Here is a 17,304-nt window from a genome sequence, read left to right as displayed (position 1 = left end):
TTTGGCACTGGGGATTTAACCAGGGACCCTTTACCACTAAGCTATATCTCCAGTCCTTTTTATTTTTTATTTTGAGACAGAGTCTCCTAAATTGTTGAGGTTGACCTTGAATTTGGGATCCTCCTTCCTCAGCCTACTGGAGTTGCTAGGATTACAGGCATGTACCATTGTGCCCAGCTGTAGAAAATATTTTGACTACTCCCCCATCTCAATTATTTTTGTAGTCCTTAGTGGTAACACACTGGTGTTTTAGAATGAAACTTTCAGACTACTTTTTTCCCATGAGTTTATATCCATTTGTATGAAGTACATTTTGGTGATTTATTTACACAAATATTATTACATTTTATGTATCATTCTGGTATTTCCCTCTTTGTTTTTTTAATTTTTTTTAGTTGTAGATGGATAAAATATCTATTTTTTTTTTAAAGAGAGAGTGAGAGAGGGAGAGAGAGATTTTTTTTTTTAACATTTATTTTTTAGTTATCGGCGGACACAACATCTTTGTTTTGTATGTGGTGCTGAGGATCGAACCCGGGCTGCACGCATGCCAGGCGAGCACGCTACCGCTTGAGCCACATCCCCAGCCCTAAAATATCTATTTTTGTGTGGTGCTAAGGATCTAACCCAGTGCCTCACAGCGCAAGGCAACTGCTCTACCACTGAGCTGCAGCCCCAGCCCCTCCTTTTTTGTTTTAAGAATGTGCCTTGCCAGTATTCCATATTAGTACATAAAGATACATTTCATTCTTTTTAAAAAAAATATTTATTTTTTTAGTTGTAGTTGGACACAATACCTTTATTTTATTTATTTTTATGTGGTGCTGAGGATTGAACCAAGGGCCTCACATGTACTATGCGAGCACTCTACTGCTGAGCCACAACCCCAGCCCCACATCTCATTCTTTTTGGCTTCTGTGTAGTGTTCCATAGAATGGCTAATAACTTTTTTTTTTTTTTTTTTTTTGGTACCAGGGATTGAACCCATGGGCAGTTAGCCACTGAGCCACATTCCCAGCCCTTTTTATTTTATTTTTTTTATTTTGAAATAGGACCTTACCAAGTTGTTGAGGCTGGTTTTGAACTTACAATCCTTCTACCTCAGCCTTCTAAACTGCTGCGATTACAGGCATGCACCACCACATCTGGCAATATTTAACTCTTCTATTGCGGGAGATAAGATATTTCTAGTTTTTTAATATAATAAATGATTCTTGTTTTAAATGTTGGCATTCTGCTGTTAGGCCTTTTCCACCCCCTGTGCTTTTCCTTGTACTTACTCTGGGTGATCTCAGCCTCTTTGACAGTTTGTTACCATCTACATGTGGATGATTCCCAAATCTCCAACCCAGATCATTCTCCGGACCAGAATATCCAACGGCTTAATGGAAAACTCCACTGGAATGTCTTTTATTCATGACAAAACACAGTCTCCTGCTTTGTCCCACTTGTTGTTTCTCCAGTGCCCTATCATATACATTGTAATTTAGCATGTAATGACTGAAGCCCAAAACCTAGTAGGGATGGGTAGTCCTTCCTTCTTTCCCACATCTGATGACCAGTTAGTCACTAGGACTTGTCTTCCTTTCATCCTCAGGTTTTTATTTTCTTTTTTTCCTAAGCACTAGGAATTGAATTCAGGGCCCATTATTGCTGAGCTACATCCCCAGCTTTTTTTTTTTTTTTTTTTTTGATATAGAGCCTTGCTAAGTTGCCCAGGCTGGCCTCAAACTTGAAATGCTCCTGCCTCAGACTCCTGAGTTGCCGGGATTATAGGCATGTACCACCATACCCAGCTCCTTAAAGTTTCTTTTTTTTAATTTATTTTTTATTAGTGCATTGTAATTATACATGATAGTGGGATTCATTATGCCATATTTATATGTGCATATAACATAATTTTCTTAGGCTTCTTCCTTTTCCCTTCCTTGATATTTCTTGAATCTAGTCATTTTCATTTTTCATTGCTACCACCCTATACCTGGGTTTCCTAATTTAAAAAACCATATTGTGAGCATTTAAATGAAAAAAAATATCTATCTATCTATCTATCTCTCTATCTCTCTCTATCTATCTATCATTCTACTTACTTGAATATCTATCTATCTATATCCCTACCTCCATTCCATTCTCCACACTGTAATAATCTTTATAAAATGTAAGGATGATTATGGAGTTATTCCTCTGCCTAAAAATAGTTCAGTGATATATCTGTTAGGCTTTTGTTCATGTTATCTCCACCTAGAATGCTTTCCTATTTGATTTTTGAAAGGCTGGCTTCCTTTTATTGAGATACCGGGGCTTTTAAGATAGATGCTGATGGCATATGCTTGTAATTTCAGTGACTTAGGAGGTTGAGGCAGGAGGATCACAAGTTCAAGGTCAGTCTCAGCAGTTTAGTGAGACTCTCAGCATCTTGGACTCTGTATTTCAAAATAAAAGGGACTAGAATGCTCAGTGGAAAATTGTCCCTGGGTTCAATCCTATACCCCATAGCCCTACCAAAAAAAGAAAGAGAGAGATATACAAGCTTTTAAATGTCATCTCTTCTGAGAGGCATTCCTCAGACTGATTAATAATTTTAAAAGTAGTCACCAGATATTTTCTATTCCATTATCTTATTCTTTGAGTAATACTTAGTACTATCTGATATTTTTCTGATTTATTTGCATATTTGTTTATAGTATTCTTTAATTAGAATTTGGCCCTTGTTTATTGTCATTCTACTTACTTGATCACCTTTGGTGATTCCAGTGTTTTCCAGGATGAATTTCTAACATGCTTGACATAAATCATCTAATGTGCTTGTGTTTAGTTTCCAAATCATGTTCATGAAACTAGAGAAAACCTGACAGGGGACTTGCCCATGAAAGGGACATGTATGCTTAGGATGAAATGGAGAACTGGTGTAGGAAGATTTTTAACTCAGGTAGGAAGATTGGCTGAAGACAGAATAACTGAGAGTGGAACAAAATTGTAAGCAAAGTGAGAAGCAAAAGGCCTGAGGGATAAGGCGAGGCAAAGATGAAACAGGAAGCTGAACCATTAGGTCAGAAACCTAGAGAATCAGGATAGTGTAAGCAGGGACAGGACCAATAGTTCAGGATTAGGGTCATAAATCAACTTGGGGATTACTTAAATCATCTTTTAGTAGTCTTACCTTTTTCATCTAGAAACAGCTTTTGAATTATCAGGTCATTGACCTACAAGTGTTTGAGTGAGATTGCATATTCTTTTCTTTGTATTTTATTTGCTATTTATTTTAAAATCAAAGTCTACCTTACGTATTCTGTTACCAGATTCTGTTTTGTATTCCTTTAAATATATCAGGTTCAACTATCTCTGAAATAAGTTTCTTATATGAAAGCCTGAAGCAGTCCTGGAGTTCCATTCAGGTAGGATGAAAGGAGGGAGCACTCCTCAGACCATCTCTTCCCACTGAACCAGGCATAGGAGCTCAGCAGCCTCAGGAGTTCAAGACTCTGTTGAGATTGAATCTGGAATTTCCCTCTGAATTTTGGGAGGGGCATAAGAGTTTAGACTATAGGAAGGAATTCTATCAATGAAGCATAGTAAGAATTAGTAGAAGACTGAGTAGATATGTGTAGATGGCAGGATCTAAGGGTGTGGAGTGGATTTCAAGGTTTCTGATCTGGAATGGTCCTCAAATTAGGCAGTGTTAGGGGCTCTGATATACCAAGTAGAGAGTCATTAATAGTACTAGTCCTTAGCCCTTAAATGTTCTTTGTATTTTTCTATGTAGCCTAGAGCTCTTCTATATGCTGAGAAGGAGTCATGAGAGTAGAAACAGTACTAACTGAGAGCAGAAGTAGTTTCTCTCTCTCTCTCTCTCTCTCTCTCTCTCTTTTTTTTTTTTTTTTGGTACCAGAGATTGAACCCAGGGGTGTTTAACCACTGAATCACATCACTGGCTCTTTTTATTTTGAGACAGGGTCTTGCTAAGTTGCTTAGGCTGGCCTTGAACTTGTGATCTTCCTGCCTCAGTCTCTGCAGTCACTGGAATTACAGGCATACACCACTACACTCAACGAACAGTTTCTCTTTTGAAGGTTAGATGGAGTGGTTGTGTGTGCAGAGTGGATAGTCTATGGCCAGTCATCTGGCCTGTGTAAGGCAAGACATCTACACTCCCCTTCTAGGGCTCTGTTGGGAAAATTAGGCTAAGAGTCAGCAATCATGACCATTGTTCATGATTTCCCCATGTATTCCTAGTCTTTGCTTACCCCGCTGCTCTAAGCCCCAGGCTCTGATGTTCTGCCTTCTCTTTTATGGTTTAAGGCCTTCAAATTGCATATTCATTCTGAATTCTCCTTCTAGATTATTCACTCCATACCCAGCTTGGCTTTGCCCCTATATCATCCCCTAATTTTGACATTGCTATCCAGGTTTAAGTAAGGGCCTTCCTCCATTAACACTGTTCCTAGAGCTATTATTTTTAAACTTTAATGCATAGAAATTACCCATGGAGTCAAGTGGGAGCCTGGATACTTGTTTAAAACAGATTCCTGTTCTCTTCCTAGATATTCTGATTCATTAGATGTGAAATGGTGACCAGGAATCTAGTTTGATCATCCTCCAGGCTGATTCTGACCCTTGACAGAGGTCCCTGTCAGCTCCTCATCCCTAAAAGAGCAAGAAGAGAATTTTAATCCTTTATTTGGGTTTTAAGATCCTAGAACCATAGTCTTGTTGCCTATCATGCAATGATGACAGTGTCTTATATTCTGTCCCTCCATCTCCTATGAGAGTGCCAGAATGTGAGACACCGTAGGAACAGAGCCCAGATGAGGTGGAAGACCTTAATATCTCTCCAATTGCAAATCAGTATTTTTGGGGTTTATAGAGGACTTTGGCACTGGACTTAGAGAAAGTAGGTTAATGTAGACCCTGAGGCTGCCAGTCACACTTCAGATTTGCCTCTGGAGTTCTTCTCATTTTTATTTACATTGACGGTGCTCTGACATTGGTTTTCCTTATCTAATCTCGAAGCTGCCCTCACTCTCCATTGTGGCCATCTTCTATACTGCTTCCATCCATCTTTCTATGGACAACTTGATGTTATCTTTCTCCTTTAAAATCTTCTGTTACATCCCTATTACCTATATACTCAAGTCCAAATGTATGAGGTTGGAATAAACAATCATGAACAATTTGGCCCAAATTGTCTGAAGATCTGCAATATCTCATGTTTCTCCAATCTCATTCCAGACTACTCTCCTCCTTCCTTACTCCTACCTTCACTTGCTTACAGTCGCTTAATCATTTTTCCAGCTATTTCTGGCCTCAGGGCCTTTGCAATACCATATGGCCTCTGCCTGGAAATCTTTTTACCTTGTTCTTTATCTCATTAACTATCCTTTGACTTACCATGTCAACTAATATTAGTATTTGTATAAAAAAGAGGGCAACTTTGTATATCTATATAATCTCCTCTTAGAGATCTTTTTTGGCCACTGTATCAAGAAACTATCTTAGTCCCCCATTGGCTTTAGTCAGATCACTTAATGCTATTTACCTGTTTGTCTTTCTCTCCTTTTAGATTATAAGCTCCATGAGGGCAGGGGTCTTCTTGTTCATGATTGTATTTTCAGTACCTTTTGCATAAAGCCACTCAGTAAGCCCTTGTTGACTAATCCATATTTTTGTTTTCTTTTTAGTATCTGTTTTGCTGCATTGTGGCTCTGCACAGCTCTTGCCCTTTGCATAAGCTGTTGCCTGTCCCAGAAACACCTCTTCTCTTATTAACTTGTCAGATTGCTTCTTGTCCTCTACTGTTTCTTTAAGCATTTCTTTGACCTTCCCAGGTTGTGCTGGTTCAACAGAGACAGTATTTTGTTCCTCTTGAATAGGCTTTCTCACCCTGTGTTGTGATTTTGCCTATGCGAAAGATAGGTGGTATTGCCTGTTTTATAGGTGACCAACTAGAGGCTCTGAGAGATTAATTAACTTGAAAATAGGGAAATCTGATAATTTGAACCCTGAGAAGCCCTATTCTACTTCACTATGCTCCCTCCAAAAAAAAAAAAAAAAAGAAAAAAAAATCAGCAGATCTAGAGACACTGAAGTCAAAGGGGTGGGGTGCTTATTATTATTATTAGTTAGGTAACGCTACTGTGTATGCTTTTTAAAATATCCTAAGAGTTAAACACAGTAAAATAAGTAATATTGATAAGCCATTAGTAGGGATAATAGAGGAAAAAGGGTGACTGTAGTGTTCAAAGGATGATGTATATTTCATGTATTTTCTTGATCATATCCTTGGTGACTTTTTTTTGGATACTGGGATTGAATCCAGGGTCGCTCTACCATGGAACTACCACCCCAGCCCTTTTTATTTTTTATTTTGAGACAGGGTCTTGCTAAGTTGCTGTGGCTGGCCTTGAACTTGTGATCCTCCTGCCTCAACCTCCCGAGTTGCTGGAATTATAGGTATGCACAACTGCGCCTAGCTCTCCTTAGTGTCTTCTTGTGATTCTGAGAAAACTAACCTACAGCTTGGTAGAAATGATGTGGAACACTATTAAAATTCAAACCAAAGCAGTTGTCAATAATTAACTCATGATTTCTTAGAGGATATATGAAAAATGACGTCTGAACTTTTTTTTTTTTTTTTTTGAGGGGAACAATGTGTAGAGAGCCATCAGTACATTTTGCTTAAAAATATATCTTATGGGCTAGGGGTGTAGCTTAGTGGTAGAGTGTTTATCTGGCTTGTGTAAGGCTCTGGGAACCCAGTACCACCATCAAAACAACAACAGCAATAACAACAGCAACAAAACATTGATAAAAACTAGTTGAATAAATTATAATGGATATGTTAGCTTTCGTTGCTGGGACAAATTAGTTGAGAAAATCAATTTAAATAAAGAAAGATTTATTTTGGCTCATGGTCTCAGAGGTTTCTGCCCCTGTTTGGCTGGCTCCATTGTTTTTGGGCCTGTGGTGAAGCAGTACATCATACCGAGGAGGGCGTGGTGGAACATAGTCACTCACCTCATGGTAACCAGGAAGCAGAAAGAGGGAAAGGGGCTATGGACAGGATATAGTCTCTAAGGGTATACCCCTAAGGGCTCTGAACCAACTGGATTCTATCTCCTACAGTTTCTACCCCTTCCCAACAGTCTATTTAGCTTTGAATCCTCAGTGAATTAATTCGTTGATGAGGTCAGAGTCCTCATAATCCAGTCAGTTCCCATAATTCCCAGTTTTGAACAGTGCTGCATTAAGAATCAAGTCGTCAACACATGAACTGTTGGGACATTCCAGATTCAAACCATAAAGGTGGTTATTGCTGTATTATGCAGCTATCAAAAAGAATGATACAAATACATACTGGTATGGAACAATCTCTAAGACCTATTATTAAGAGATAACTAGAGAGAGGTACATAATAGTATTTATGGTTATTGTGCTAGTATTACTATTCATATGAGAAAAAAGGGCAAATTTATATACCTATTACGTACCCAGACTAAAAAAAATTGGGGAATTTTGATTGATTTTAAAACTTAAGATAACCTGTATATATCAGAGTATCACACTATTTTTCTTGCTCTTCCTACCATTTGTTTTATTAGCATCTTTATTCTTCCTGTTGCATTCAGTAGAAATCTTGGAACCCCCCCACCCCCCCTGGACTTTTGAGGTATTGGGGATTGAACCTTAGAGCCTTACACATGTTAGACAAGTGCTATACTGCTGAGCCACATCCTCAGTCCTTTTTGAATTGGATTGGATTGAGTTGAATTTATTTATTTTGGTGCTGGGTATTGAACCTAGGGGCACTTAACCACAGAGCACATCCCCAGCCCTTTTTATTTTTTGAGATAAGATTTTACTAAGTTGCTTAGGGTCTTGCTAAGTTGTGGAGACTGACCTTGAACTTGATATTTTTCTGCTTCAGCCTTCCAAGTCACTGGGATTACAGGTGTGCATAAACCACGCCTTGGCTAGGAGCAATCCTTTTTAAAAAAATGTGTATGCATGTTGGTTTTGATTTCCCAAATAGAGTAAGTTCTCAAAGGAAGGAGGCATCTCTTAAGATTTTATCCTATAGTGAGTAGCATAAGATTTGCTTTTTAAACATTCAACAAAGATGAGAAAGAAAGATTCTTCTATAAAAGGAATGATTGTTTTTTTCTGACACATCTTGCATACTTCTCTAGCAGGTTGTTTCTTCTCTTTGACAGACTTGTGTGTTGGGGGCTTGGGGAATGGGGGAGGGGTGGGGAGAGAGGAAAGTAGGGGATGAGGAGAGGAAGGAGAGAAAGAAAGAGAAAATGAATTTGTGAATGTTTCCTGCTGAAAGCCCAGGAAAGGAGCAGAAGACAGATTGGGGCCTAAAGTCTCTGGTCAAATAGTATGTAGTTTGAGACTTCTGTGTCATAGCCCTAGGAGAACCTCAAATTTCCATACTCTTTCTAATATCAGGCCTGGATATTTAATCAGGTTAGCAGGTCAGCTGAACCTGAATGTGCCTTTGACATCTTAAATTCAATAGCACATAGTAGGAATATGATAAAAAGTAATTATGATCAAAAGTGATTTTTTTATAATTTTTTTTTAATATTTATTTTTTAGTTTTAGGTGGACACAATATATTTATTTATCTATTTATTTATTTAGTCAGTCAGTCAGAGATTGAACCCAGAGGTACTTTACTGAGCTACATCCCCAGCCCGTTTTTATTTTATCTTTTTATTTTGAGACAGGGTCTCACTAAATTGCTTAGGGCCTCACTGAGTTGCTGAGCCTGGTTTTGAACTTGAGATCCTTCTGCCTCAGACTCCTAAGTTGTTGGGATTATAGGTGTGGGCCACTGTACCTGGCTCCTCCATCCCTCTTGTATCCCCTTTTCACCCTATGAGTGACCTGGCCTCTGGAAAGAAGAGGGAAAGGGTGAGGGAGGATGGGGAAAGTTAAAGAACTTGGGAGGGTGTGTAGATGTGCTCTCCTTATATTCTTTCTGGAACAAAGTATGGGGAAGAAGATATGTAAGTGGGTGGGAGAACATACGCACTACCTGTACCACTTTCCTAGCACTTAATCTGAACCCTTGTTTATTATTAACCGTCTCTTTATGTGCTAATCCTCTCTCACAGAGTATAAGCATATATATATATATATATATTTAAGTGGGGATTAAACCTGGGGGTGCTTTCTTTACCACTGAGCTACATTCCCAGGCTTTTTTTTTTTTTTTTTTTTTGAGAAAGAGTCTCACTAAGTTGCTTAGGGCCTTAGCCTTTTGAGTTGCTGGGAGAGAGAGAGAGGAAAAGAAAAAGAATATAAGCTTCTGCCAGTAGCACATGACTTTCTATAGTTTTAATCACACTGGGCATTGCAGGGGTTTTTTTGGTACTAGGTATTGAACCCAGGGCACTCAACCATTGAGCTACGTCCCCAGCTCTTTTTTATATTTTATTTTGAAACAGAGTCTTGCTAAGTTGCTTAGGGCCTTGCTAAGTTCCTGAGGCTGGCTTTGAACACACTGTCCTCCTGCCTCAGACTCCCAAGCTGCTGGAATTACAGGTGTGCACCACGGCATGGCTGGCTGGCATTGTGTTTTTTGTCTTATCCATCCTACAGGTGATATATCTTATCCATCTAACAGGTCACATGATAGTCAAGAGTAAAGAAGGTGTCTTTGGAACTAGCTTCTTATAGCCTGAATTCTGACTCAACTGCTTGTTGTGTGACCTTAGGCAAGTCATTTACCTTCCTCTGTCTGAGTTTCATCTTTAGTAAAGTAGGGATGATAATAGCACCTTTTTAAAAAGATTATTATAAGGAATAAATCAGTTCAATTAAAATGTTTAGAATAATAACTGAGGTATAACCTCAATAAATATGATTTAATTTGTATTTTTTGAATATAAAAGATTGAACATCTTTACAAGTATATTTTGTATTTTGTATTTTTCTCTTTGACTTATTCATGTCCTTTGAACATTTTTCCAATGATTTTTTTCTTTCTTTCTTCCTTTTATCCCCCCCCCCTGCCCCCCAGTGCTGGAGGTGGAACCCAGGGTAGTACTGTAGTAAACCTATTTTGCTTTGTCTTTGTCCTCATCATCTCTTTTCAGAACTCTAGTTCCATTCTTTAACTCAAGATGGAGGTAAGGTGATTCTTATATAACAGAGCACTTACATGTCCTGTTGGCAGCTGCTGCCTGACAGAAACAATAATGAAGGGTGATTAACCTTTACATAGAATGCATTATAGCATAGTCTGGAGCACTGACACACATAAGCCCCTTATTATGAGGTTGATGCTCTATTAGGTTCATTCCCCCAAAATTCATATGCACATCCAGAACCTCTGAATGTGATCTTATTTGGAAATAGGGTTTTTGCAGATATAATCAAGTTTCAGATGATCCTGTTGGCAGATCCTAATCCAATGACTTTCTAAGGAGAGAGAGATATACAGATGGTCACATGACAGTGGAGGCAGAGATTAGAGTTATGCTGCTATAAGCTCAGGAATGGCTTTGCACTCCACGGATTGCTAGCAACCACCAGAAACTAGAGATGGCAAGAAAGAACTCCTTAGAGCTTTAAGAGGGAGTGTGGGCCTATTGACACCTTAATTTCAGACTTGTAGCTTCCAGAACTGTGAGATAACAAATTTCTGTTTTAAGCCATCCAATTCGTGTCAATTTGTTGTAGCAGACCTAAGGAACTAATATATGCTGTTACCATCATCTCTATGTTCAGATAAAACAGAAACCCAAAGAGGTGAGATACTTTGAGATCTCTGTAGATACTGCTCTGATTCTCTGGCTCCTGCTGATGCTCTTGTTGGCTTTCCACGTTCCCCAACTTCTGGCAGTGCCAGAACTGAGCTCCTGATATGTCTCCCTTGTCTAATCTATCAGGCCATAGTCTTTCACCAGTTCTTACCCACTTCATATTGTAGTGCAGAAACACATTTCAAGAGACTTCTTTTTTTTTTTTTTTTAAATTTATTTTTTAGTTATTGGCTGGCACAACATCTTTGTTTATATGTGGTGCTGAGGATCGAACCCGGGCCGCACACACGCCAGGCGAGCGCGCTACCGCTTGAGCCACATCCCCAGCCCCTCAAGAGACTTCTGATGGTATCCTGACCATTATAATCAGTCTCTTTTTCACAGCTTTCCTCCTTTTTATAAATTATTTTTCATGCAGTCAGAGACCTGATGTGACAAGATTGGGGATATCCCTCAGCTGATTCTGGCCATAGTTTTTATGATTCCTGCTTCTGGCCAGTTGTATCTTTTAGAATTTCTGTTCTGATAGCTCAGATTTTGTGTTTTTATTTGAAGTTTTCAGGATCTCACACACAGCTTTCAGAACATGGCTATGAGCAGAAAAGGAGCAACTGTGTGGCTGCACCAGTTGTGAGGGTCATCAGTCATCATGTTATTGATGAACTCAACCCATCACAGTGGTTCTTTCCCTTGCACAAAGGAAGTGAGGGGTGGAAGGCATTCTCTGAACCAGCTCATCTTGAATAGCTCCTTGACTGCTTATAGACTCTTCTGCTGCCTTCTCATTGCTGGCTGAGGAATCTTATTTTGCAGTATAGACCTTTGGCTGTGGATCCTGCTTTTATTCTCAGCTACTCTCACTAGACTGTGAGCTCCAGGAATATGGGAACCATATCTGTTTAGTTCGTTACTCAGGATGAGCAAATACCTGGCACTTACTAGCCCCTCAGGAAGTGTTTGCTGAATGAAGAAATGAATATTGACCTTGAAGTTTCAGACTCTTGGTTTTTCTTGCCTCTTCCTGAAGCAAAATTAAGAACTTTAAAGTTTAAAGCATTTGAGCCCTTAGTGTATACATCAAAATCAGTATTGAATGCAAAAAAGTATAAGGAAATACAGAAAAGAATTAGGAAGATGTAGTAATATTCTGATTTTTATTGTAGTGACTACTTTGATAAATATAAAATAATTTAAGGGCTGGGGTTGTGGCTCAAATGGTAGAATGCTTGCCTAGCATGTGTGAGGCACTGGGTTTGATCCTCAGCACCACATAAAAATAAAATAAAGGTATTGTGTCCACCTAAAACTAAAAAATAAACATTAAAAAAAATAATTTAAAATAATTGTTGTCATAGTCTCTGCCAGTTTCCTAAGCACATACTGTTGGGTAATCCTGCCTGGACCAGTCCCTTCCTCACCTAGACTTCACTTTCAGTTCTTTATACCACTTGCTAAAGCTGCTAGCCAGCCTTTTCCACCCACAAGAGGTGTCTGGCTCCTGAGAACCCAGGCTGGCTGGTATTCCTGGCTCCCCAGGGGCTTTCCAGGAAAGTCAAGTTGAATATACACACAAAAATGCTAAAGATTACCTGGCAATGAGAATTCCTATGCTGAATGGTGATTTATAGTGAACATATCACTTTGTGCCAGGTGATTATACTAAGACTGATTTTGGCATAATAATCTGCTTCTCTGATCCTGTATATGGTAAGCCTAGAAATTACTCTGTGATCCTTCTTTCTGGATCATGGAGAGAGAAATTAGGATGCAGGTCCTTTCTACTTCCTGTGTTAATCTGTGCCTCATTGAGGCCATTTTGAAAGGAAAAGAAAAATGTGATGTTGGAAATGGGGCCCAGGCCTCCCATAGACTGTTCCAAGGCTCTGACTATCCTCAAATTCTATTGCTTGATTCCAAAGAGTTTAAAATAGTGTTGGAAACCTCCTAGGAAAAAAAGTATCACTATAACTTCCTGGCTAAGGAAATGGTGTGTGCTGGCTATAGCAGGAGGGGCAGCCAAGGTTCCCAAGTTCTATTCTGGACCTGTTACTGATTTGAGGTATGACAGCAATCCGAGCTGACATTCTGTAGATCTGATTTCTCATCTTCATCTCAGAGAGTCTTGGAGGCTGTGTTCCCAAGGAAAGAGGTGACACTGTAGTCTTTTTATCCTGTGGGAGAGTCTCACCATTATAATTCTTTCATTTGAATTTTTAAGTTCCTTTTTAAAATACAGAAACACCCCCACAGAGTTAATGTAGGAACTCAGCAATACTGTTTACATTGTACTTGAATTCATTTCACCATCAGATTTGCTTTCCTTTAACAGTGTGATGGGTCAGCTCTCATAAGAGATGGAATCTTTGGAACTTTGATAGGGATTAGGAAAGGAAAGGAAAGGAAGGTTTGTATGGGGAACACTTCATGGCTTTGGACAGCCAGAGAATATCTTGAGGGCACCAGGTGCATAATGAACTAAATGGGGAAAAACAGATATTCACCCCTTGAGAGTCAAGCATGTATTAGATGCTTTTCATGTATTTTCTTACTTAATTATAATATGAACCAGTAAAAAATATCATCCTCATTTTTGTACATAGGCAAGTTGAACATTGAAGTTATATAACTTGCTCAAGGTCACACAACTAATAAAAGGCTGAGCTAGGTTTATTCCTTGTGTCTGTCCAGCTTCAAAGTCCATGCTACTTTCTAGAGCTTTTCTGTCTCTAGTGAGATTTAGGAAAGGAGGATGAGGAAAGACAGGAAGATACTATCTTTCTCTACCTCACAATTTTGCTTGGAGTGATCCTTTTAGCCAGAGGATCCTGTTTATAGAATACTAGGCTCTATATATAGAAATGCTGCAACAACATATATGGGAATGATACAAATAGGCTGTAGGGGAGGATTAAAAAAGCCTTTGTTCTTTACCTCTACATTTTCAGTGTAGCCCACAAGTCAAAAATAACCTTGGGTAACGGGCTTACTGCTTAAGTGGCTCCATCCTGTCCTCCACATGAAATCTGATGTGTCTCAAGGAGTAAGCTGTGATGGGTAAGAGGTGAGGGTGTGGTATGCCTTCACTGCGTGTGTTGGAGCTGGTGACACCTGTTGTGTGTCTGTTACAATGAATTAGTACTGAGTAAACAAGAGGTATCTCTCTTTTGCTTTTCTAAGGGAGACCAGGTGGCAAAAAGTACTGGCCCTGATGCAGGGGATCCTGGTCTCTGGACTAGCAGAAGAGACAACCTGAGGGTGTCAGGTGATAGAATAAAAAGTCTGGTCTGTTAAGTGGTATAATTTCAGAGGTACCAATAATGTGTCCTATCCCTCAAAGACTTGGCACAGCTGTTTGTTGTTGCTTGGAATTCCACAACTGAAATTTCTTACCCTTGATTTAAATCTCTGAGACCCTATTGAACAGTGGTAGAGAGTATACTTAGCATGTTCAAGGCCCTGGGGGTTTAATTCCCAGCAAACACACACACACCCCTCCAGGAAGGGATTTGATGATGAAGAATCTTGGTCATATAAATGAAAGTGTAAAGGAGTTTGTGAAATTGATTTCTGAGAACTAGACTAAGGAAGGAGTAGAGAAGAGAGGACACTGCCCACCTAGTTGTAGGAACAGAAAAGAGGCACAATGAAATTGAGGTAAAGGTGCTGAAAAGAGAAACTGACTCCCTAAAGAAACTATTTCCTTCACAGTTTTGTTTATAAAAAGACAAATAGCTAGCTTGGCATAGTGGCTTACATCTGTAATCACAGTGATTTAGGAGGCTGAGGCAGGAGGATTGCAAGTTTGAGACCAGCCTCAGCAACTTAGCAAGTCCCTAAGCAACTTAGCGAAACCCTGTCTCAAAAAAAAAAAAAAAAAAAAAAGCTAAGGTTGTGGCCTCAGTGGTACACTGTCCCTGGGTTCTGTTGGGAAAACATAACAGCAGCCACACCCCAGAGAAAAACCCCAGCATGGCGTCTAATGACCCTCCTTCTCCTCTTTGTTTCTTTCACTAGCGCAAAACGTTCCCGCCGGCGCCAATGTTCAAACCCTGCCAGTAGAAAGCCTTAGCCCCAATTAGAATTAACTTCTTGGGCCCTGGAACTAACATATGGAAGAGCTTGCCAATAAACAGGTGACCTGTTATCTACCTCAGCCCCTGCTACCTCTCTTAGACCTATATAAACACACAGCCTTTTGTAATAAAGTGGAGACCTCTTTGGTAATCTGTGTCGTGTGGTGCAGCGTTTTCCAGTCTTACAGTGGTGCCGAAACCGGCTCGCCAACTCCCTTTGGATTCCCAGCAGGAGACGCGACCGTGATTGTCCTGCACGCTCCTGACGCCTGGTAGGGAGGAGGGAATACACCCCACTAAGACCTTCACTGGTCGAAGTGGACCCTCTGGAGACCCGCTTCCCTTTGAGGCATGAGGCTTCGGGTTTACAGAGAGAGGCTCCCTGGTCTCTTCCTCCTTTGCAGAGCCCCGCCCTGCCCGGAGCTTCTCACCATGCCAGGAGCTGTGCGCCCTACCGGCCTAGGGCTGCGCGCGCCCCCACCCAGCAGAGCCGCTTGCCTTGACGGGGAGCCTCACGCCCTGGCTGGCCGGGAGCCATGCGCCCTGCCTGGCCCGGAGCTCTGTTCAGCCCCGAGCTGAACTTTTGGCTCAGGCCGTGCCCCACCTGGTGGAGACGCCCCCCTACCCCTGTGTTTAGCCTAGGGCTGAACTTCTGGCCAGGGGCTGCGCTCCACTGGGGCTCTGCTCTCTCCTTCCTTCTTTAAACTTCTCGTTCTGGTGGGAAATTTTCCTGGCGCCAGGTGACTCGTGGCCTTGACCCTACAGGGTCACACAGATTGCACTTCGTCGGTGACGACCGAGCTGTGCCCTCTGTGCCTACTTGCAGTGGACTGGTAACTTCGGGGACGCCCACATGACCCTCCATCTGCTCTGCGCTTCCAGGAAGCTCCTAAGGCCCGGGTTAATTCTTTTTCTCTCTTTGCTGTCCCTTCCTCCACTCTTTAACCGTGGGTGCCTCCTCTTCTGTACCTGAAGGCTCACCACTCAAGTGTCTCCTTTAAAATTTGGCTACTCTCTCTCTCTCCCCAGATCTCAAGCCCAAAATTCTTATTAGATTCTGTACCCAAGATTGGCCCACATATCCGTTAGATAATGACAATCATTGGCCTCCAGAAGGCTCATTAGACCCAAACCTTCTTCAGGATCTTCTTAACTACTGCCTACACCAAAAAAAATGGAGAGAGGTCCCATACGTTGAAGGTTTTAGCCTTCTCACCCAACACCCTGCCCTCTGCACTTCCTACTCTCCCTCTCAGGTCCTCCTTGCTTATAAACCCCTCCCTTCCCCTACTTCTTCCCCTGCCTCCGCAGATTCCTCCTCTTTTGACCCAGCAGATGAACCCCCACCTTATCCCCCAGCCCCATCCGCCCCTCCTCTCCCACTACCCCCTCCACTTCTTCCGCCTGATTCCACCAGTCCTCAGCCTTCCGTTTCATCCCTTTCCCCCCACTCTCTCCTGCCGGTCCCACCTCCTCCTCCTCCTCGGCTGAGACATCCCCTTCCCCTCCCTCTTCTTCCTGTCTGCCGTCGACTACCTCTTTCAGTCCTCCTGTCACCAGGTCTAAGGGACCCCCTCCTACTCCCATGACGATTGCACCCCTTTGTGAGGTAGCTGGTCCTGAGGGTGTTATTAGAGTACATGTGCCTTTCTCCATGTGAGACATTACTCAGAGAGGAAATTAGGCTCATTCACCACTGATCCCACACTTACATTCGGGAGTTCCAGTGGGTCCTGCAGGCATACTGCCTTACGCATCACAACATCTACATGCTCCTGGCCAATACACTTCTCCCTGAGGAAAGGCGACAGGTCTGGGAGCTAGCCCAAGCCCATGCTGATGAAAATCATAGGACCAATCCCAACCACCCCATTGGGCCCTCAGGCTGTCCCAGAGCAGGATCCTTTATGGGATTACAATACCCCTGGAGGCTTACAGTCTCGTGACTTTTTTGCATCCTGCCTCTTGGCGGGCCTAAAAAAGGCCACCCACAAGGCCGTTAATTTTCAAAAGGTGCAGGAGGTCATTCAAAAGAAGGAAGGAAACACCTTCAGAATTTCTGGATAGACTAACCAAGGCCCTCCAGCAGTACACAAACCTTGACCCAGAAAGCCCTGATGGCCGTCATGTCTTAATGACATATTTCCTGGCCCAAAGCTACCCTGACATTAAAGCCAAGCTTAAGAAGCTTGAACAGGGCCCTGCTACTCCTCAGACCGAAATCCTCGCAGTCACTTTCAAGGTGTTCCATAGTAGGGAGGATGAAAGTGAACGTCGTAGGCAGAGGTCTGAAAATGCCAAATTCCAAATGCTGGCCCAGGTGATTCAGAGAAAGTCATCACCACGCCGCCGTCCCAATAAGACACCCCCTGGAGCTTGCTTCAAATGTGGTAAGGAGGGACATTGGACCAAGGATTGTCCTTCGCGGAGGATACCCTCCCCCCCTTGCCCAAAAT

The 17,304-nt window shown here is 41.4% G+C and overlaps 1 long non-coding RNA gene across 8 annotated transcripts in view; it reads left to right on the top strand.

Annotated features, from left to right (window-relative positions):
* Positions 1 to 17,304, top strand: part of LOC143380539 (uncharacterized) — a 53,226-nt gene that overhangs the window by 17,837 nt on the left and 18,085 nt on the right. For all 8 annotated transcript variants that reach the window (XR_013088648.1, XR_013088641.1, XR_013088642.1 and 5 more), the window contains one exon: positions 6,374 to 6,450. This is a non-coding gene — a long non-coding RNA (uncharacterized LOC143380539). The remainder of the gene's footprint in view (positions 1 to 6,373; positions 6,451 to 17,304) is intronic.

The sequence above is a fragment of the Callospermophilus lateralis genome, chromosome 14 (assembly GCF_048772815.1).
Source record: "Callospermophilus lateralis isolate mCalLat2 chromosome 14, mCalLat2.hap1, whole genome shotgun sequence".
In the NCBI taxonomy this organism is placed as follows: domain Eukaryota; kingdom Metazoa; phylum Chordata; class Mammalia; order Rodentia; family Sciuridae; genus Callospermophilus; species Callospermophilus lateralis.
This window is presented reverse-complemented; position numbering and strand designations above follow the sequence as displayed.